At 39.1% G+C, this 22,249-nt stretch overlaps 1 long non-coding RNA gene across 2 annotated transcripts in view; it reads right to left on the reverse strand.

The window, feature by feature from the left end:
- The window catches only part of LOC116795696, a 54,943-nt gene that overhangs the window by 6,751 nt on the left and 25,943 nt on the right, over positions 1-22,249 (reverse strand). Inside the window, exon 3 of one of the 2 annotated variants that reach the window (XR_004360134.1) lies at positions 4,811-4,881. The exons of the other annotated variant lie outside the window; for it this stretch is intronic. This is a non-coding gene — a long non-coding RNA (uncharacterized LOC116795696). Of the gene's footprint in view, positions 1-4,810; positions 4,882-22,249 lie in introns of those variants that run through there. 2 annotated transcript variants of the gene reach the window in all.

The raw sequence follows: 22,249 nt of genomic DNA on the forward strand, positions 1-22,249 counted from the left end.
GCCAGACAAGAGCCTACACTTGGGGTGAGGGCCAACAGTCTGATACTGCACGCATGACAGCCAGCAACGCTGCCATGGTGTCATCCTGTCATCCAACAGCAGAATGCAGGAGGGTTCACAACAGGGTTTGTAACGCCACAGAAGCCAGTCTGCCTTAAAAAAAGCAGACAACTTTGAAAAATGTCCTTTCACAGCTAGCTGGCTTTGCAGGTCAGTGTGAAGAGGGAAGAAACCTCCTCTGCACGTTCCTGATGCCATAGGCACTGATCTGACTTACCCCATCACTCCAATTGGGATTTGGTGTCCACCACTCTGGTGTCAGAGTTACGGGATTGCTCTGCCAGACCTTGCCTTGCTCCCTTCCTTCACCTGCAGGAGGAGGCATGTCCCCCCAGCTGGCGTGCCTTGCCTAGCCTGGCCCCATTCAAGGAATACTATGGGGACCCACATGCTCACCATGCCCCCTTGGCTAGGTTTAATGTACAGGGACAATCTATTTTCTGACTACTGGAAGTTCACCCAAGGCTCTTAATGGATGTTTCCTCTGCATCATAACTACTGATAAACATTCTTCATTAAAGTACTAAATTAATCTCTGCTGAATATATGTGACACAGCCTGAAGCCCACCTCCATATCCATTATCTGCTTTGTTCTTACAGCCAAGAGGAGTAAGATTTATTTTAGTCAGTAAGGTGAACAAACACCACATGTGATCCACTCAGGAAGCTGACCTGAGCTAGAAGGTGACATTTTTACTGTTTCTTTTTGACTATAACCAAGGCTAATGGTGCATGGATTATTATGCTTCCAGCAAAGCTGCCGTTTTCAGTTGAAAATGAGGTTTTTGTCAATTAAATACTCAGTGAAACAAAGACGTGCACTATACATATAATAATTCAATTTAAAAAACATACTGAAAGAAAAGGAGCTTTAAAGAATGGTGCTGTAAATGACAGATAATATTTTTTTGTGTGGTTTGAATAAATTGTCACTTTTATTCTCATGCTCTACATAGTGATCACAGACTGAATCAGCCTGCAAATACAAACAGCCCCTTTGCTTTCCAAGCAACTCACTGGCTAAAGTAACTTATATAGTGCCACTGTTTTATGGATAAACAGGCTAAGTCAGTTCCATATCCTGTCAGTACGGAGCTCTGACAATCAATACGTTCCATGTTTTGAAGAAGGATGGAGAAACTTTTTCAGTGAACTGCATGGGACTTTTAAGCCTAAGCAGAGCTTAAATGAGGACAAGGATAGGTCTTTATTACATCTCTTTTTCTCAATTAATGCAACTCCTGGAAAATTCAGAGCCCATAAGAGTGCAGGCTTTTTCCACGTTGCAAAGCAGGTTTCCTCCAGCAAAGTCAAACCAGTATGTGCCTAGGAGACAATGCCTTCCCACTTTGCCCTTCAAGATGTACCGTGCTGGGTTTCCTGCACATGGATGACAGTTAAAAACACAATCAAGAATTACATATTAGAGTTTGCATTCTGCTACGTGCTCTGTCCTGGGACTGTCTGAGGGTCTGAGCCTTAATAGGGTTTAACTACTTTAGTATTCATTAAATCAGAGGGGCTTAGGGTACTCAGAGAAGAGGGAGGAGGAGAATGGGGAAGAAGAGAACTGATGAAATCACAAAAGGTTCAGGCGCGCTTAGGATAAACCTTGAGGTTTTATGTCCCACACTCAGTCTCCTTCTCTATCACCATCTGAGAACTCAAGACGAAATCAAAGCCCTTATGGGGACAACTGGAATGATCGTGTAGACTTGTGCTATCTGTGCAAGAAGTCAGACAAAATGGGAAGGAATCACATGCTGCAATTCAAAATCCAAAGGATGGATAAACCTCATGTGCGAGGAAAGGAAAAAGAAAAGAGCCTTTTAAAGGGATACTTTAGGTCTGTTCAGGACTAAGCTTTGGTTCATTATTTGAAGCAAATCTTGTGAAGCAGATAAATTATAGACAGTAAGACTAATGCTGTAGTGATTATTACTGTCAAAGGCATATAACTCCCTCAGATTCCCCAGAAAATCCCTGTACTGCTACATGTTGCACAGACGGAACTGAGTAAGGGGTCTGACTAGTACAGGAAGAAACTGTTCACACCATTTTCATTCTTCATCTATGGTTTCCATAGCAGATTTGGCAATATCTCAAAGCTTCCTCAGCCCTATACCTATTATCAGTTAAGTTATGTTACAGTGCTGCATTTTAATTGCTGGGTTTTCTGAGACAGAGGGAGCTGAATCTAAATATATCTCAAGTGCCAGTAGTGATATTTAGTACAGCTACTGTAATTAAGTATTCAGCCATCACCAACAAATAAACTTCTCACTTGAGCAAATAGGTTCTCTGAAAAACATCTGAATGTTTGACAAAATTCCATTTTCTGTTATTTTAATATCATTAGGAGGCCTTGGCTTTCCTGATTGGCGGGGTGTGCATCTAAACTGCCAAGAAATTACCCGTTTTCGATCACAGTTCTTTTCCTTTTATGAAAGCAGACACTGACAGCTCTAACAAAGATGCTCAGCTAGGAAGCTTTTTCTCCTGCAAGAGAAATGAAATACTGCTGAGTTAAAACCACTAATTACAGTTTATAATAACAATACTTCCGGGGGGGGTGTGCTTAAACTATACTTAACTGCTGGGGTTTTTTTTCTTTAAACTAGAGGTTTGGCTACAGTTTGATGGTTAGCTACCTGGAAAAATCTTCTCAACTGGTATGGTCTAGCTGGTAGATTCCAGAACAAACAAAAAAAAAACTCTCCTGCAGTATAGGCATAATTTTCTTTCAAATAATTTGCTTTGTAATTCAAGTGCAAAACTTAATGTATGCAACAGGAAGCAAAGTATTTGAATAAAGATCACTGGAAAACCCCCAAAGTACATCCTTCACTCTGAGTATTTTAGAAAGCTCTTGGAATTTTTTGCTAGCCCACATGGGATAGTTCAGAAACAGAAAAATCAGTAGGTAAAATGCTTAGGCTGTAGTAAACTTTGCAACTGCAGAGATCTACACCCAGAGTTCTGCTCTTCTATCCAGGTGCATGTGTTCCTGTTTCCTCCTGAAGTGTTGACACCTCCAACGTCTTCCACTGGGATAGGAAAGTTTTTCTCACTCCTTTTTCCCTCAGAAGATGTCTGAACGTGACTTGTATTTGAGAATACTGTGAGATGGAGCTTCTCTAGCAAAAATTTTCAGATTATCAGGTTTTATGCTCCCAGGATTGAAAGAGGCCCTGGACGCAGAGACACATGCACACAGGGATGCAACAACTGGACTTTTTAAGCCAGTGGGAATTAAAGGGATAATAGATGGCAACGGATCATCAGTGTCTAATGGGTTATTTTGCTAATTCATTCTGCTGAACTTGCACCAAAGCTCAGAAAAACAAACAGAAGAATGTAAATGGCATTGAAAAGTAAGCCAGGAGTACTGAGCCAGAAGGCCACTTTCTTAATGAAAGCATTCTCTCTCATTTATATGATAACTATAGAAAGTGTGCAGGAAACACTGAGCCTGATCAGAAGAGTGAAGGTAAGAGTATTTATTTACATTTCTTATAACTACCTTTCTATTTTTCCCACAGGAAATAGCAATCTAAAATGGACTAGAAAAGTAAATATTTATCTTGTAAGGCAATCGTAAAAAAAAAATCTGTCTTGTGATGATACAAGGTTTAGCTCCTGCTATTCTTAACCCCTTGAACAGAGCTTTGTTTTGTGTGTGTTCTCACTGAAATCAATCAATACAGAATGGGGCAAAGTCTGAATGATCAGAGACAGTCTGGAAACATACTCTAAATTATTCAGCTTTTATGCGAAAATCTAAACGTGTCTATTGCCACATGAGGAAACGTTTTCTGTAGCTTCCTAAAAGATGACAAAATGGAAGGATGGGAACATGGCCATTTTTAATCATCCTCGTTATTTTAACAACTCAAAATACAATTCCAGCGTCCTCTTCTGAGTGTTTCGGTATTTCAATATATTTTTAATGCATATATTTAAAACATTGTATCCCAGTATATCCAGTCTAATGCAGCATTAAAAAGAAAAGATTTCAATTGAGTATACTTTATTAGATGGGACATAAAGCATGCAATATTTTAATCAAGTGGTAAAGTTAAGCCAAAACAAAGAAATTGTGTTGCAGCTCCCACCCAAGCTCAGGCACACCCTGAACTCAGCTGCTGAAAAAGTGAAAAATTTGTCCAAGTGAGAAGCAAAAAAGTTCAATGCTAATCATATACATGCTCTCTGCTCAAAACTTGTGAGGATACTTAATTCTATTTCTACAGAAAACTCACACCTACAACTCCTGAAGGACAGAAACAAAACTGCTGAGTCTCAAAAGCACAGATCATGAGATACATGCAAACAGTTTAGTGTTTAATTCAGTGATCCTAGTCAAATTTGCAAAAAGAAACAAAAAAGATCAATACTAGTAGCATTGTAAGTACAGTAACTTTTGCTACCTGATTCAGATCTTTCAACCTGCACTAAAGAACAGGCAGAAATCTGACAGAATCTCCTCTGGATCTAGGAGAAAGTTTCAAAGGCTAATGCCAAGGATCACATTCCTGAGTCTGCTTCTCTTAGATGTTCAGTGAAGTCCCACGCCTGTACTCGTCTCTCATTTTTTCTTTACATCTCTTCCACATTGGTTTCTTCTACTTGTCTCAGACTCAGTTGAAAAGATGTGCCCCTCTGGCTGCAACACAAGACACGAGGGTTCAGAAAAGCTCCCATGTCCTGTGTTGTAGCCGGAGGTCTCACAATAGTTTAGAGCAAACCCTCTGGCGTGTAGGTTCCTTTCATAGGTAAAGCTCTTTTCCTGCACTTTTGAATTCAACCTAAGTGTCAATCTGTGAAAGAGAAGTGGAGAAGAATGGAAATCACATGCACAGATAACACTGTGTGCTTTTGCTACTGTCAACACAGTAAATGGATAAAGAACCAGAGTAGCTGCCAACCTGGAGCAAAAAGGCCAAATTCTGACCTGGAATTAAAAGCTGCCATTCAGTTGACCTCAGCAAAGACATGCCAGCTCACAGTAGTTTAAATTAGCCCTACTGCCTTTCCAGCATGATCTCCAGATCTTGAAGGCTAAAAGCATTTTTTTGGCAACTTTGCCAGCACCTGTTCTTTCAATAGTAGATAAAGCTAAGCAAATAATTAGCAACTAATCATGTAAAAACAAATGTTGCCTTTTGTTTCTTGTTTGCAAATTGCCCTTATACGGATCACAACATTTTCAAATTTGTTATGCAGAATTATTTATGAATGCCTTCATAATTATTAATTCCAGGTCTGCAGATCACTCATAAGGAGTCGTGAACATTTGCAAATCACATTGCATTTCTTAATTATATAAGCCACGTAAAACTTACTCCTGATGAGGTTAGCTGTCTAATTAACTAACTAACGCTATGGATATGCAGCTGAACAAATCACTTTTGGTGAACATCCAAACTTATGAATTTAAAAGGAGCATCGCTGAGAACAGTTTCTGCTAATAAAGCTCGGTACCAAATATCCACATAAAACAACCCTTTGAAATGGTTCAAAGAGTTAAATTGAAATTCACTTGTGAATCCAAGCAGATAGTCACAGGACAGCATGTTTTTCTACTGCTTGCTCAACTTAAGTCATAAATTAATGCTAATGAAAATATTCAGAGCTGTTGTTGAATTTCTTATGAGCACAGTATTTACTTGTATATGTTCTTTTCCTTGTGGACTTACAATTCATTCTCAACTAAAACACTTTGAAAAGCAGAGCTTGAAAATCCCTTTATATATGTGTATGTGTGTGTGTGTATATATATATATATATATATTTATATAAAAATGTCAATCCAGTACAGTATATTGCTGTGCATTACAATAAAGATCAGCACTATGGAGCCAGGTATACAACACAAGATTATTACTATCTCTGTTCAAAATATCTTTGGCAGATTTATTGGTTTTTTGTCCCTGACCTTCCATATATTACTTTTATGCTGTCACTACTTTGCTTGGTACTTTTGCTTCTCCAAACAAACTCAAAGAAGCAGGAGAGGAAATGAAGTGTACTTAGCTGCTATTTTTACGAAGATGACCGACTGCCTGTACAGGCACTCTCATGATAAGTACTCACATTAACAGAACTTAGCAAACTACATAAGCTGTTTCCTCAAACTTCTGTTCAAAAGATTTTAATTTTTTTTTAAGTTTTCCTATCTACTTCAAATAAAACTCATAGCTATCAGCTTTGTTCATTTCCAGATTTATCTTCCATGGAACAAAGTACAGTTCAACTAGTCACAGCTCAGATTAGGCAAAGGACAAAGCTATGAATTAAAAGGTCTGGTCTTTCCATATAAGGGCATCAAAAGGAATGCCATCAGTATTTTTGACAATAACATGGCTCTTAAGGTTGTCTAATGACAAGTGCAACAACAGTTTTCAGCCATTAGTCTGAAGCTTGAAGAATCCCCAAATCTTTTTGTGTATATATTCTGAGATTTTTGCTAAGAATTATACAGTTTATCTAGAAATTAGTTATTTCCAGCCACCTGCCTTTCTTATCTCAGCCACATAGTAAAAAAAACCCAACCATTTTCATATTCAGTGTGAAAAAAAAAATCACGCCAAGCTCCATCTGTCTTACCAATTCCCTAAACTGTGCCTATATAGGCACTAAAAGGAAATCAAAACAGAGTACTAGAATCTTGGGACCCAGAATTAATCTGCTTTTTACAGAAAAATTATGTTCAGATAAAGCTAAATGATTCACTCTATCCCATTTCCACAGCAAGGAAATTCAAGGTTAGAGCTGAAATTGCATCCTTAAAAATTTGCTGATGCCCTGTAGAAAAAACATGAAAATCATTTGAGTTAGAGAAGATTCCAATTAATTATTCTATGTTTCCTTCTCTCGTGTCGCCTTGTTTTTGTTCACTGAAGGCATTTCTGAGAAGTTGGTCTGAGCCCACAAGCCTCTTTGGAAGGGTTTCATTGTCTGCTCTGTGCAACATCTCAAATAATAAGCAGGATGCATTAGCACGGTAACCTGCTCTATACAGCCCATCCTTTTACCTGTTTTATGCTACCAACAAGGGTAAGTCGATTTATGGACAAATGGGAAACCTGCTCATTCCTCGGGATCCATTTCCCTAGTCTGACAGTGCAATCATCTTTCACTCCATGGCTATAAGCTTTGAGTCATGATGAATACTGATGGAAGGGAGGGAGAGATTTGCAAATCACCTCTTGCCTGGTATTTCACTCCCCTCTCTCTCCTATTGTGAGAGGAAGCTGGAAGCTGCAGTGAATAATCATTGAAATTTTGCCTCTCAGCTAAACTGGCCAGCGTAATCTTCATAGTGAGCCATTTGAGAACAATCAGTGGTGATATCATTAGCCAGACAGTCATTACTTCTGTGGTTTGCATAACGAGCAAGAATAGATATAATGTGCTCATGTGACCTCAGAGGTGTCCAAGGGGTCCTTCTCTGGGGCAAGGAGATTCCATTCCAGACCTGGCCATCAAATCAAACCTATAAACTGGAGGCCTGACAGGAATTCTGACTTCCACCACCAAACCCACACTTAAAATTTGTTGGTGTGGCTGGACCCAAAATGGGAAGGGAGTTATTTTCCAGTTCCAGAAACACATCACAGGAATACTGAAGACACAGAATGTGAATTTGAACTCAAGACGGGAGTGATTTGTCCTCATCTTCAAGCCATTAAAAACTAGCACTTTCCTTTGGATCTGGATACTGCCTTCTCTGCCCACTACTATTATTAGCTAAGGGAGAAATTTCTTGCCACCGTTATTAAGAAGAATTAATTTTCTTTCCCAGCCCCCACTCTTTGTTACAATTTCTAAGTTTATGACAAATACTCTTTAGTTTTTCTAATTAAGTTTCACATCTGTTTCACACCAGTTCATCTTTTTCTTTAGTGAGGGCACTTTTGCTGGGGCACACTAAAAGTTGCAGTCATTTTATAGAAAAATAAATGTGGGTATGTGTTACAATTTACCTAACTACTTCCAATTAATTTGCTGTTTAAGGTGACACTGTACTAATTACACATCAGTACATTAATGTAGCTGCAGGCTGTAATCATTTCCCTTTGAACAGTGCACACTTCCAGCAAAGTCCTCAAGAACTGTTTTGGAATACAAGAAAACAATAATCAATTCTTATTGCTGCTACTTCAATATAGAGCAAAGATCTGGCTAACTTTATTTTTTAAGAAGATCAATCTCTATTTATTAGTAGTAAAACAATTTTGACAAACTCTGCCCTTGCATGAACACAAACCCTTGTGGTACTCAATAGGTACATATCACCTCAGGCAGAATTTGGCCCTCAGTAACCTTAAGCTCCCCGTAAGCCTCATCTTCTTCAGATCAGTATCCACAGTGGGATTTCCCTCATTCTAGACTCCAAAGCCAATAACCATGCAACCTAGGACAAGGCCTCTGTGGGGCATTGTGGTTCTGTTTTGACATGGTCATGCACGAGCATTTATCAGTGGTGATTGTTAAACTTTAACTAGCATAACTTGAGAGAGCAAAAGAAAGGAATTTACTTTTAAACATGGAAAGCTTTGTATGATATTTTCTGAATTAAAGACTGTGATTTAAAATAATCCTGTAAATTGAAAATCTATATCTGATGTGGCTGAAGGGGGACTTCTAGACCTAACTGTCTTAAATATAGATTTTAAATCAATATGAGTAGTTTGGGAGCATTACCGTTCAAGGATTTTGTGCCATTGCTGTTAAAGCATTATTAATTCATGCTCTTATCTTTCTCATTTCACAAAGTGCACGGGGGTTTTTTCTGCAAGTCTATTAATGCAGGAACTATAATCCATCTTTTTCTATTTTGCTTTGGTATTGTCTCCCCAGATCAAAGTTAGATTACAACATAGAGTGAATTTCATAAATTATTTTGAATGATTTTAGAGAAAAAAAAAAAGAAAGGAGAAAAAATGCAGGTTAAAGTCAGAAGCACATCACATATCACACAATTTACCTAGAAGCAGTCAAGATTGCTTGAAATACTCTGCTAAAACTCAGCAATAAAAAGTTTGTTTAATTTCTAAAGATGGCAGATGTCATAAAAAAAGAGGCTGATGCAAAAATAAAGCCTCCAGAGTCTGGCAGTTCTGTTTGGATGTCAATAAAAGATAATGTAACCTGTCAAATTTGCAAGCATGTATTATCCAACCATCATATTCACCTTCACCACTCAAGCATTTCCTTCCAAGAAACATCTGCATCTGTCTGATTATCTTAAAGTAATTCTGATGAAGAGAGCAGGTTGCAAATTAAAAGTGTCTTTCTCTTACTAGTTTTCTCTCTCTCCCCCCTCCTCACTCTTTAATCCTCCATTTTTTACAGTTCAGATAATTTTTTTCTTGAAAGGTTAAGGAGCTAGCAATTATTTCAATGGCTCTTGCAGCTTTAGGGTAAGTATCTCATATGGCCTTTATTTTAAGGAGCTTCCCTTCATTCTTCACACTCAATATCTCTGGTTGAACACTGAGATTACTTCAGAGTTGTGGAGTTGTGTAACTTGGAGATACCAAGCTTTGTTCCTACTAGAGCATACAAACCATGGTGTGGAAATGACCTGCAGTTGCCATGGATGGGTTGTCATGCTTCACACTCCATTGAGCTGGGGTTGCACCACTAGACAAAATTCTAAAGGCTAGTGGTTTTTTGTTTTATGCTGATTTAGATATATTACCTTTTGGGAAAGATTTTTTTTTAATTTCTATATCCATTATGAATTTTCCAAACATTTTAATTTGCCTTCTATTAGTCAACCTCCACTTTCTTTTACCATCAGTTCATACATTGTGACTTTGCAAAGTTTTTGAGGTTGCTTGACTTTTTCCAGTTCTGGAAAGAGGCCACAAAAAAGCACACCATCTCAACAAATCGAGCATTTATTTTGAGGCTTCTGCTGACAGTCCTCATCACTGAACTGCGAAAGTTTGCATCATATCCCCATGATATCTCTTCACATTGTTATGCTTGATGGATTCAATCACCTCGGCCACTGTGTTTCTGGAGAATCTGTCCAAATTCTGCATCAACCTCCAAAGAAAGTCTGAAAGTTAAATTCTTGCTTGTTGCTTGTTTTCCAGCTGTACAGCAAACATGCATAAAGTGCATGAATTAATCAACATCACAGCTATTTCAGGAGCCCAGAAGGATGGAGCATTGGGTCAAGGTGAAAATGATTGTGCTAGTGATTCTATTTAGCAAACCCATCCCTGTGAAAGCATTTCCTCCTTAGGCAGAGCTAGTTTATGCTGTAAGAGGGCTGCAGTTCATTATCTAGCTTGGTAGCACAGAGAAAATCCATCTCCACAGACAAAGTCAAAACTGAGTCAGGCATTAATTCCTAAACAAAAAGTGTGTCTTTCCTAAATGAGAGTGGAAGCTGGCCCAGAACTTCAACTCAACACAGAAGAAAACCTGCAAAACTGCCACTTTCACCGCAGGACTGGCATCAGTTTGGGAGAAAGGCCATCAACAGAAGCTCTGTCTTGTCAGGTAGTGCTGTCCTCCCATGGCCTTGCTCTACATAGCCATTTGTCCTCGCTGGGCAGCCACCAACACATGCCTGCTGCTGTGCATCCACATCCTCCAGTGGGGATGCTGCGACTCTCAAGGTTCAGGCTCCTTTGCCTCCCTGGTCCTGCAGGGTGAGGACACACAAGGAGACTGTCACTGTCATTACAACAGGCCTTCGTATTTTTTCCACTTCTCATTCAGTTGTGATTCAAACTGTCCTTCTCCCATAGAAATGCTCTTGTGTAACAGCACACGATGCTTGTGTAACAGCATCCACATCCTGCTCCTGTGCACTTAACACCGTCTTTTCGCTGCTTTCTGGGTACCAGTTTGCAAAGCAGAGCTAGGTAGTCAGTTACTAAAACCATCCTAATTTATTAAATGAAATAGCACCAAGGGAAGACATGGCTATACACATGGACTGATACAAAAGTTTCATCTAGTGGTACCCTTAATGGATACAGTGACCCTCAGACCAATGTCTCCATGAGATGGAGACGTGACACTGAATATTGCGTCCTGGAGAACTGAGCAGTTATTGCATGCATTTTATGTCTGGGAGCCCTGCTGCACAGTTACATGGAAATTGTGGGGCAGAATCAACCATTCAAATAAGATTTTAAAAGTGTGACTGAACAAGCATCTGCTAATGTATGTAAAAATACTTGGCAGGCTTAAAGCTGGTTCCCAGAGGGCACCAGAAAATAGGGTTGGACACAGCCTGACTGGTGTGCCACACTGGCATACAGAAAACAAGCCTCCCAGATGCCATCAGCCACATGCAACACTTGCCATCTAGTTCCTCCCAGCCAGCCTATGGATCTGAAATGCAAATACAGCTTGTAAACTTCAATTTTGCAGAAACTGATTTCCACATTCACTGTTAAGGCCCTGTCGGTGTTGTCTATGGTATGTAACTGTAACATGGTTTCATGAAGAATGGAACTGACGATAGACTTAGAGATGCCCTAAATTTGCCAGTGTGCAGGAGGTTTTGTCCACTGCTACTTCCTTCTACTACTAAGAACTGACTATTGCTTCCAGAATTAAATACTCTATATGAAAAAATTGTTCCTGCAGCACAACTGACAGAAATTTGAAATGAAATAATAATAACCTACAGACCATTTGCTGTCTAATGTATGTGTGGGATTGAATAGCACTTTGCAATACATTCCCTTCTTGCTAAATTACTCTAACTTCAAACTGAACTAAAGTACTTAGTTGCCACTACAACACTGAACTTTGATATCTGGATCCATTCCAAAAGTTGGGACTGCAGTTGCTTTTTCTTGTGGAAATTCATGAATAAGGGAAGAAGACAGAATTTATTAGAAAAAAAAAAAAAGGCAGCTTATTCCATTCTGTAAATTCTGCTTCCTTCACCAATCTGGCAAGGGTGATTAGGATGTGAAACATGTATCAGGTGGAAACATCCCACCCAGGTGGGGGTTGGCAGTGTATGCGTTCCCAGTCTCTTCTTCCCCAGCAATAGTACAGCTACAACTCTGACTGAAGCTGTGTGTTTAGCTAGGCACAGTTAATACACTCAGGAACAACACCCCTGCCAGTAATTTTTGCGAAACCACGTGGATACCTGCTACCAAATTCGGTGCAACACCTTCGAACACCATTAGCTTATGTCCTTCTGTCTTCCATTAGTGCCAGATAGGCTGAATTGTGTAGGAACACACCAAATTATGAAGCATACAAAATTATACCAAATTATTACACTATACAAATATTACACCTAGAATCCTACCCACAGGGCACATGTTAGCTCCAGCTTAGTTGCTACTTAGGTAAGTTAGGTTGTAGCTATGGCTGTACTGAGCCAGGTGCTCAGGCATAGCCATTTACTAAAGCATCTACACTACATTTGACTACAGAATTTGCTATCAAATGGGTCGCACTGCATCACATTGGTGAAGGAACAAAGTCAGTAAGAAACTGCAGACACCGTGTCTGGTACCTGTCTGCTCTACACAGACCTCCTGCTTTATTGCATTTGCTTGTGAAGGATGTAGGTAGATGAAACCAGCCTGATGAAACCAGCTACGAGAGAATCATCCTGCTGTATTCTCTGTGCCTTTGATTACTCTTTAATTCAGGAAAAATTTTGTGCAAAGTCCTTCTGACTCTGAAAAAGCATATATATGTCCATTCCAATTCTTAAGAACATAAAAGAACATAAAAGACTAAGCTACCACCCTGTCCATAAATGCCCTTCTGTTACCCAGCCCCCATGGAGAACAAATGCTTTCACTTAGGGAAGGAATAACATGCAAGGCATTTTTTGAAGTTCAGACTATTGAAGTACAGTTTTTGAGCACTTCATATACTTCAATGACTATTCTTGCAGCTAACTGCAAAAGAAGAAGAACAGATGCACAAAAATAGTAAGTAACTAGTCTGAGGTCACACAGACCATGGCTACAATGTCTGGCAGGGACAGGATCAAAGCTTAAATATTCTCAAAACTAAACATGTCCTCTGTTCAGGGGTGAGCCTGAAAGCACATTAGCTGGTACAGATGAGAAATGCCCTCCAGGGCATGTGCCCTAGCAAGATCAGCACATTAGTGCACGGCTTTCACAGCCTGCTCACACACTCCGTCCACTGCCTGCCTCCAAGGCAGCCACATCAAGGAGGTGAAGAGGAGGCAAAGGACGTCATCCTTGCACCCACTCTGGAGACAACCCTTTCAAAGGGTAGTAGACAGCTCTAAGACACTGAACTTGAATATGATTTAATGCTTTCCCCACTTCCCCGGGGTCAAAGGTGCTTTAGGAAAATTGCAAATTTTGGGCAAGTTTAGGGGTATCATGTTCAACACGGAATGAAATGAACAGATAACAGAACAGAAGGTTCCCAAAGATAGCTGCGGGAGTGAAAATGAGGAAAGAGAAACAGAAAACAAAGGAATCAAGCATTTATATATTCCTTACAGGAATCATTCAGTAGTATAGCCTTCGGTTGCTACAGGTGGACTCGCTCTTCTGCAATGTTGTTCATACAAAACTGCACATAAAAAGTACTTTGGTCAGAGCTTGTATTTAATTAAAATGATTTGGACTGATAAGCAACATGCATTTACGCAGAATGCACACGCCATCTGGGTAACATGTCTCTAAGTAAATCTAGATTAGAGCTTGTGGTTCAATTTTAATTTAACTGTCTATAAATTAATTTAAATACAATAAATGGTGACCAGAGCATGCTAAGGATGCTTGGTTCATTGTGGGCTGAGCTCCAGAGCAGAGGCTGTCCAGTGACAGCAAACACAGAGTTGGATGCCAAGGGACAGCAGAGAAGTTTTTGATGGGACATGACATAAACTTGGAGCTCTGAACAGTTTCTACAGTCAGTCAGATGAGAGGCCAGAGCTGGAGAAGGTTTACAACTATGCATATATTAAAGAGAGTGAGAGTCACTGGTAGTTTTCAGTGAGATGTTTGCAGCAGTCTGGACTGTCCATATGTGAGAAGTAGCACAAGGCGACCAGCACAGGCTGTGGGTACATATGATACATGAGGGGAATGTGATGCTGCGAGCTGATCCTTATGATAGAGCTGGTGGTGAACTATACTGGTTCAGTTTTTTTCCAGCACTCCAGTGCAACAGGGCTAAAATCTACCAGGCACCAACCTCCCGTGAGCTTCAACGGAAGAACATGTGCTTAAATTATCTTTGAGGATCTGTTTATCAAATGGTAATACTGCTGTCATCTGTGAATCCACACAGGGAATTCTTCATCTTCAGCTTGGGAAATACTGCTTAAAAGAGGTGGGAGAAGATGGAGGTCTGGGAAATTTGTAAAACAATATATTTGTATACACAACAACAAAAAAAATTACAATAAAGGGAATACTAGTATTCAGTAAATGAGGACTTGTGTTTCTCCTTAAGAGGCCACAGACAGGTAAAATAAGCCCCTGTAGCTGTTTAAGTATTCAGACAGACAGATTAACTTTGTAGTTCCACATAAAAGAATGCAGGTAAAGGAGAAATTAACTGTTGAATAAAAACCTCTTCTGTACCTTCTGAGGTTCAAATGTTCAAAAATTTTTCCTCCTGTAAATACTGTTTTTGTAGCTCAAACCTATGCAAAAGAGAAAAGCAATCTCCATCACTCAAAAATATGTTCATTTATAAAACATATACAGAAACATGCTCTACAACAAATCTCTGTGTCTTGTTATAAGCAAGGAGGCATTAAAATCCATAATAACTGCATTTATAAGAGAAAGATCAATATGGCATCTGGTATTTCAAAGGTAGAAAATTATTCCGTTAAATTTCTACTGGTAGAAAATGCACTGAACAAAATATCTAAAACTCATAGTGGGTTTTAGTCTCTCACACTGTACCACTGGATAAATCACAGGGAAACCATCACAAAATTCTCTGTAAAAGATGCACTAGGACCTGCTTCACCCTCTTCCGATTCAAACAACAGCTCTCCAAGAGAAGACTGTGGCTCAAGATGTTACTGACATCCTCCAACTCGCATCTTATCAGAGCATCTGTGTTGTCATTGGGATGTGGTGGTAAGGTTTGGGGTTTTTTGCCCTGAGTGCCACTGTTCCAATGCTGTCTGTGTGTGTCTGTAACTAATTTACTTGTGCTACAGGAAAAACAATAAAAGAGAGAAATGCTCTGATTTTGATTCCCATTTTAGATACATAAAAGGGAAACCTAAGAATGACTACAGTACATTAGACCAAAGGTCTGTCCACTCCAGCAGAGCATCCTTGTTTTTACAGAATTGACATTAAGAGATCTCTGAACACAGTTTTTGCTCCTGGAACTATTGACAATATCTTATTCTGGTGTCTTGACTAAAAAAACTCCACAAAGCATGGCCATAAATGGATGGTTATTGAACCATAAGAACAGTACAACCATATGTAAAACTTGCTAATAATCTCTCTGCCTTTAATGATTTTAGCTCAGGACCTTATTTCTCTGAATGTAGGCTTCAAGTATTTTGTAATGCTCAGTGGATTTATTTTCATGAGCTTCAGTCATGTTTATAAATGTTTAGAATCTACCATGTTCACTCTCTACAACTACTTGAAAGGAGGTTGTAGCCAGGTAGGGGTTGGTCTCTTTTTCCCAGGCAACTATCAGCAAGACAAGAGGGCATGGTCTCAAGTTGTGCCAGGGGAGGTTTAGGTTAGATATTAGAAAGAATTTCTTTACAGAGAGGGTGGTCAGACATTGGAATGGGCTGCCCAGGGAAGTAGTGGATTCTCCATCCCTGGAGATTTTTAAAAAGAGACTGGATGTGGCACTTAGTGCCATGGTCTAGCAACCGCAGCGGTAGTGGATCAAGGGTTGGGCTTGATGATCTCGAAGGTCCCTTCCAACCCAGCTGATTCTATGATTTTATGATTATTCTATGATTCTATATCCTTTGACAAGGACTTTCAGAAGTGATCTACCTGTCGTGGGAAGAACAGTATGAGACAGCCCTAGCCAGTGGGAAGTTATGGTGCCAGCCCACTGGCTGTCAATGTTGCCATGTACTCTGCTGGTAACTCACAAATGGAGCTACAGAGGAAAACAGTTTTGAAGTGTGATGATGAAGTAGATGTTGACAGATATTTGTAGAGGGTAGTTCCTCAGCATGAGAGACATCAGAGGATAAAGCATGAAAGTGGCTGTTTGCAAACCTTAGGTGGCCTGTAGGCAGGACCAACTTATTGGATTACCTGCAGGAAAATGGTACCCATGGCAGTCTCAGCACTTCCCAGAAGGTTTATGTGAATACAGCACTGAAGAGGAGCTCTGAAGGAGCCATATAGAGTCAGGCTCTACTTCAAATACAAGACAAGACAGATACCACTAAGCCAGGAAGAAGTCTAGAAAGTTGTATCTTTGTTCTTTAACCTTTATATAAGTGATCAATCGAACAGTTCTTTCATTTCTGCAAGATGTGAAATGATTCAGAAAGGAGGCTAGACCAAAGCACCAGCTCCCTTTTTCCCCTTGAAACCTGAGCAAAGGCCCATTTTGCTGCAATAAACTGACCCTTTTTACAGTCAAATACAAATATGGCTATTCATGACACCTGTAAATGGTTTTGTCTTAGCATAATTCTCAGTGCTGAAGACAGTGACACTAAATCAAGCAAGAGACTGGATTTTTAGATGCATCTGAGACAAAAACATAGCAACTGGTATGGGGCCTTAGAAATTTGTACATTGGTAGCAATTAATACTAGTTATTAACCTGGGAGCTACAAGGGCTTATGGTGTCTGAAGGCCTCCACTGGTTGCTAATAAATCCAGGCTTTTATACAAGGAACAGAGCAGTTATGGATAAAAGCAGTAGGATGGATGTGACAACCAGCAATTTTAACTTATCACCTTGGAGCTTTATTTTTGAAAGCTTTTACTTCCCACTGATTGCAGGCTTCCAATTTTGTGTTGTCATGTAATAAATTACAAAAATTATCTTTTTTTTTTTGGCACAGTGCTTCATAGACAAAGTGTCTAAAAAGCTTCTTTTTTTTTAATGAAATGAGTTAAGTATTGCTGCCATGGTGATTATAAGAACAAATCAGCACCAAACAGTTGCCTAGAAATCTAGATACAAACTAAAAATTTTCAGTAGCCAAGGGATTTGGTTTGAGACCTGTCTAACTGGAGGCTTTTACTGTGTACATGAAGGGCATGGGGATGGAAAATTGGAGCAGAGAGGTCGTTTTGAAAAGCAAACCTTTGACCCTTTTCCTGAAAGGAGAGGACTGTCTAACTTACTAACATGTCTGAAGGAGATCTGAAGGATATCACTCCCATTAGGAAGGCGAGCCTCCTCCTCTCAGCAGGGGTGTGAAGGAGAAGGTACCATCATCCCTGAGGTGGCTGTAAGGGTGGCACCACCATGCCAATCATTTAAAAGCTATCCTGCTTGACCAGGAACTTCCCCATTTAGCACTAAGGTAGTCTCGGCTCTTGCATTTATTAACATTCACTGCTACCTTTACTGCTCACTGAATTCATATTCTAGATAAGTATTCTAGACCAAAAGGTCTACTTGTCTACTTTGCTGACATTGCATATGCTTGATCATAAACATCATAAAAAGTCAGTAATGGATGCAAAGAGCAAATGTGAAGCTGGTAAAAATGTTTGCAATATTTAATTAATTATCTCTTATGTATCACCCATAACAAGAGGGCAAGATGCTGTGGGTTAGACTCCTAAAAGCACAAAGCCATAAAAAAATGACTTACTCAAACCTCCAACTTTCTAGAGCAAATATAAAACTAGCAATAGGTTGTTAAGCACCTGACTATAAGGCAAAGTCTTTGCATCAGAAAAAGGTACTGAGATTAAAGATGGAAAGTTTCTGCCAATAGTGTCTCCATGGCTGGCTTGAGAATGGAGTCTAGGGACTGACAGCTAAACAGATCTCTTCCAGGGATATGAAGGTGGTCAATTCAAACTGCTCTGTTCCCTATGATGTACGGCATTTAAGATGGGTCACATTTTACAGTCAGTGACATTAAACTATTTCATAGTGATCCATGTGCTATAAATTATATTATTTAGAATATTTTAATCACCTAAAGTTCAGGGACCTCAAAGCACATATTAATTAATGCTCATTTTAATTAGCTCTGCCTCAGAGAGAGGAAGAAGACAAAACGGTGCAGCCTTATTAGCACGACAGTCCAGATCCATAATTAAACCCAGAATACACAACATAATAAACATCAGAACTTAAAGGAGTGGAAGGTTGATCACTACCACAGCAGCCTCCCACTCCTATAACCTTCTTTTTCCTTAACATTTTATTTTTTTCCTCCCCAAGTCTTCCTGTGAATGGCAGTTTCCATAAGGGAAAAGGTAAAAGATTTCTGCACCTTGTGGGCCAAACTCAGCTCTGTTCTTGCAGTAAAAGCATCGTCCTCTGTGGAATTATTCTATATTCCATTCTACTTGAAGGAATATACTATTATTAAGAGAAAAAATCTTTTTGTGCTGGTATCTTCACAAGCAGCTTCTTCCTCTACTTAGCTACCAGCCATGTGGATCTGTCTGCAGACATAGAAACCTCTGCTTTGCTGCCTTCAAGCATTCTGCCTCTTTCCCTGACCAAGAATCACTGAAGATGCTTTATTTTAAATTTCACAGCTGCTGGCTTCTGAAAGGAAAAAAAATGGGTTCTTTATATTTTCTGACTCTTCATTATAAATTAACTGTATTGGGTGGGTCAGTGTGCAAAGGTCATACAGCCAGTCAGTGGTAAAGCATCAGTATAACACTCAATAGGGCCAGTCTCTAGCACCCCACCCTTGTCTGCCAAATGACCAAGCTAGGAAATTCCAATCACTTATTCAGCATCTTCCTGGGTACATTAGAGACACTTAAACAAAACTCCAGTAAACTGAGATGCTGATTCTAAGTTCATGAAAGTCAGTAACAGTTCTCCTATTGACTTCAAGGTATTTAGGATACAATTTTAAGAGCTTAATAAAGATACTGGAAAAAAATTACCTAACTCTGTACTGGTACTATCATATAGCATTAGTTTTCAACCTTTTTTTTGCTCCCAGTTCCTTGAAATTTACTCAGTAGACTTGATTTTCTTAGCAAAGTTCTATAGACACCCTAAGAGCGGTTCTCACACTCTCAGATAGGTATGGGTCATGCACTGAAAACATCTACTAAGGGGAAGGAAAGGACATTCATATAAAAATACCCAAAACCTTACCAGTAACTAACTATGGGAAAGTTTTGTATTCTCTTTCTTATTTCATACTAATTACCATTTTCTTCAACTCTAAATTGCAATAAATTCACTCAATTTCACTCCCTCTGCTCCATTCCATAGAATTTCTCCAAATAAATAATGAAATTGAGTAGTTTAGCTTGTAGAAATTGCTATTACTTTATCAATGCCTGAGCCAACAAAAGCATTTTTCATGCATCTGCATAAAAGAGAAGGAACTGAATAGCTTTTAAGAAATGTGCTACATTTTAATATGTCCTGGTGACATACAGAAGCATATCTACAATTCCGAAAGGAGTTGAGATAGAAGAATGGGTGGAGAGGGAAATTTTGTACACTCATGCTTCTTCACAATGAATTTACTGATGTTAGAACAAACGGTCGTGCCTTGATCTAGAAACAATTCTTTGCCAATAAATTTTGCATCAAATCCTAAATCATCATTTTAGTGATTTCTTAAATGCAAACCAATGTTAATGTTTCCGTATCTTTTACTCTTAAATGCAATATTTCACTTTACTATTTCTTCATTTGCATTTGCTATTATTTTGATTTACTGTATTATAATTTATTTCGCAATTGTAACTAATTTTGTTATATATGTAAAGTGTTTTATTAATTCTGATAGTTTTGCTAACACAACACGACAGCATATTTAGTGAATTATATCAGGTTTCCTTCTACTCCTCAGCATCAAGCAACTGTAGAGACATTAATGTATGTCTAAATTAAACCGAAGCAGCAAGTGAGTTTAGACTGGTCTAACCTTCCCCAAAGTTTTAGAGGAGCTCATTAATGTTACTCTGCAAAGCACCTATAGTCTTAATAGGGAGCCATTATGTGCTATTGGTTTGATACTTTCTTGCCAAGCTCCCGATGCCTTGCAAGCAATTGACTTTTTATGAGCTACTCTTGCTGACAATTTTCATCATCACAATTCTTAATTTTGACTCCTCCCATAAAGTAAAGCTTCCTGAAATCCTCCTTATATTTTGCATCTTTATGAGAAGGATCAAGAAGAAAGGGGGGAAAACAACAGGCCAGGGTGTCATTACTCTTGTTTATATCAATGAATGATGCTTTGCTCCATAAATAATCCACCAAACCCATAGTGTATGGTACAGGTGTTAGCTTGTCACAGTTTAGCCTCATATGGATATAGCCAATATATTCTTGAACATCTGGGGATTGGGAGAACACTTGTTTGTCATTTGAAGCTGAAAATAACAAAAATCTACCAAAAATTTAGGAAAACTGTTTACAACGAAAAAATACACAGTTACATTAGTGCTTGAGCAGCTGAATTCCAGCCTTAGGACTCAGCTGGAGACAAAATCTCTTCTCAGAATGCCTTGAATTTGGACAGACGCAAAACTGAACAGGTTCTTAGAGACATCTTTAAATAGAGCATAACAGAGTGTTCAGTTTACTGGAGCAAATGCTACAGACAAACTTCATTGAACACCTACTTCATTTTTACACCCAGCTTCTGCTTTCTCATTAATGCATATCCATCTACAAATCCTGAAAGCCTAGTGAAGATTTTAGAGAGAAAACAAAACAAACGGGTTCAATAATCTCTGAAGAGCATTTGCAGAAACTCTTGGATATCAGACTAGAATCTTTTAAGTCAAAGAAGGGCAGGTGGATGAACACGAAGACTGATTTTCCACAGAAAGCTAACAGTCATTTTGGAAATATGGAAAAAAATAATGTAATTATTTTTCCCCTCTGTCCCCAGCTTCTTCTTCTTTTCAACCCTCAAGGAACTAACTTATTTTTTAAGCGTGAACTCAAGTGCATTGGGGTAACTTAATTTCAAAAAATTAAGCAACAGCTGTTCTTTTTAGAGATTCAGTTGTAAAAATTTATTAATTAACTATTAAACATTTAACCATTAAATATACTTCCTGCATGTGTGCCTGCTAAATGCAAAATGCTGGACCCATTTTTTTTTTTTGGCTTTCTACATTCAGGTGGCAGAGGTAGAAGTGGAAACCAGATGGAACACGGCAGATGGGTATTCTGCTGCTGCAAAAAAGTCTCTGGAGCTGTAAAAGGTAATGCAGTCCAGCTTCTGAAAACTATACTTCAGGCAAGATGACTAACTAGAATAATCACAGAATCAGCAACATAAAGGAAAATATAACTTCCTGCAATAAAATGAGAAAAGCATGCAAAGATAGAGTCAAACTGGGAGGTTGACTTTGCAACCCCTTGTGGTAATGAGTGACAATCAAGATTACAAAGAAGAGGTTCATGCCTGAAAGGTGGCCTGCTTCTTTCAAGTATTGCAGTTGATCTAATAAAAGATAATAGCTCCTCTAAAACATTGCCTCTCTTAGATTTTTAATCCATTCTGAATAGAAAAACTATTGCTATTTCACTTTTCATTTGGAGATTTTAAAGAGCTTTACAAAGAGGTTTACAGATACCACTGAGATTCTTGATGTATAAAGTATAATGGACTACCTTGATGTTTTGATACTTTACAATCCGTATCCTGACTTGGATACTGATGTGCTACCACCTAATGCATGGGGACAGTTAGGTGCCTCAGCGCAGGACGCATGGAAGGTCAATCTGAAGAAGCTGGAAGAGTGGTGCTGCTGGAGATGGAGGTGCCCTCCTCTTTTCCCCGTCCTCCCCAACATAGGTGCTATCCTGAGCTGCAGCTGGCACTTCTGTAATTCATCTCCTGAAGATGGATACTTAAGCCACCCCTTACTCACCAAATACAGACAAGATGTCTACAACGTTCTTGGAGCTCTCATGTGGGATCTCAAATTCCAGCTTCAAATCCTTCAAATATCTGAAAATGTTTGGTTCCTTCTTCTTTATCCCTTGGTACAATTCATTCTCCTCCTGCCTCCTCCCTCGACTCCAACCCCCCCCAGT

The sequence above is a fragment of the Chiroxiphia lanceolata genome, chromosome 1 (assembly GCF_009829145.1).
Source record: "Chiroxiphia lanceolata isolate bChiLan1 chromosome 1, bChiLan1.pri, whole genome shotgun sequence".
Classification (NCBI taxonomy): domain Eukaryota; kingdom Metazoa; phylum Chordata; class Aves; order Passeriformes; family Pipridae; genus Chiroxiphia; species Chiroxiphia lanceolata.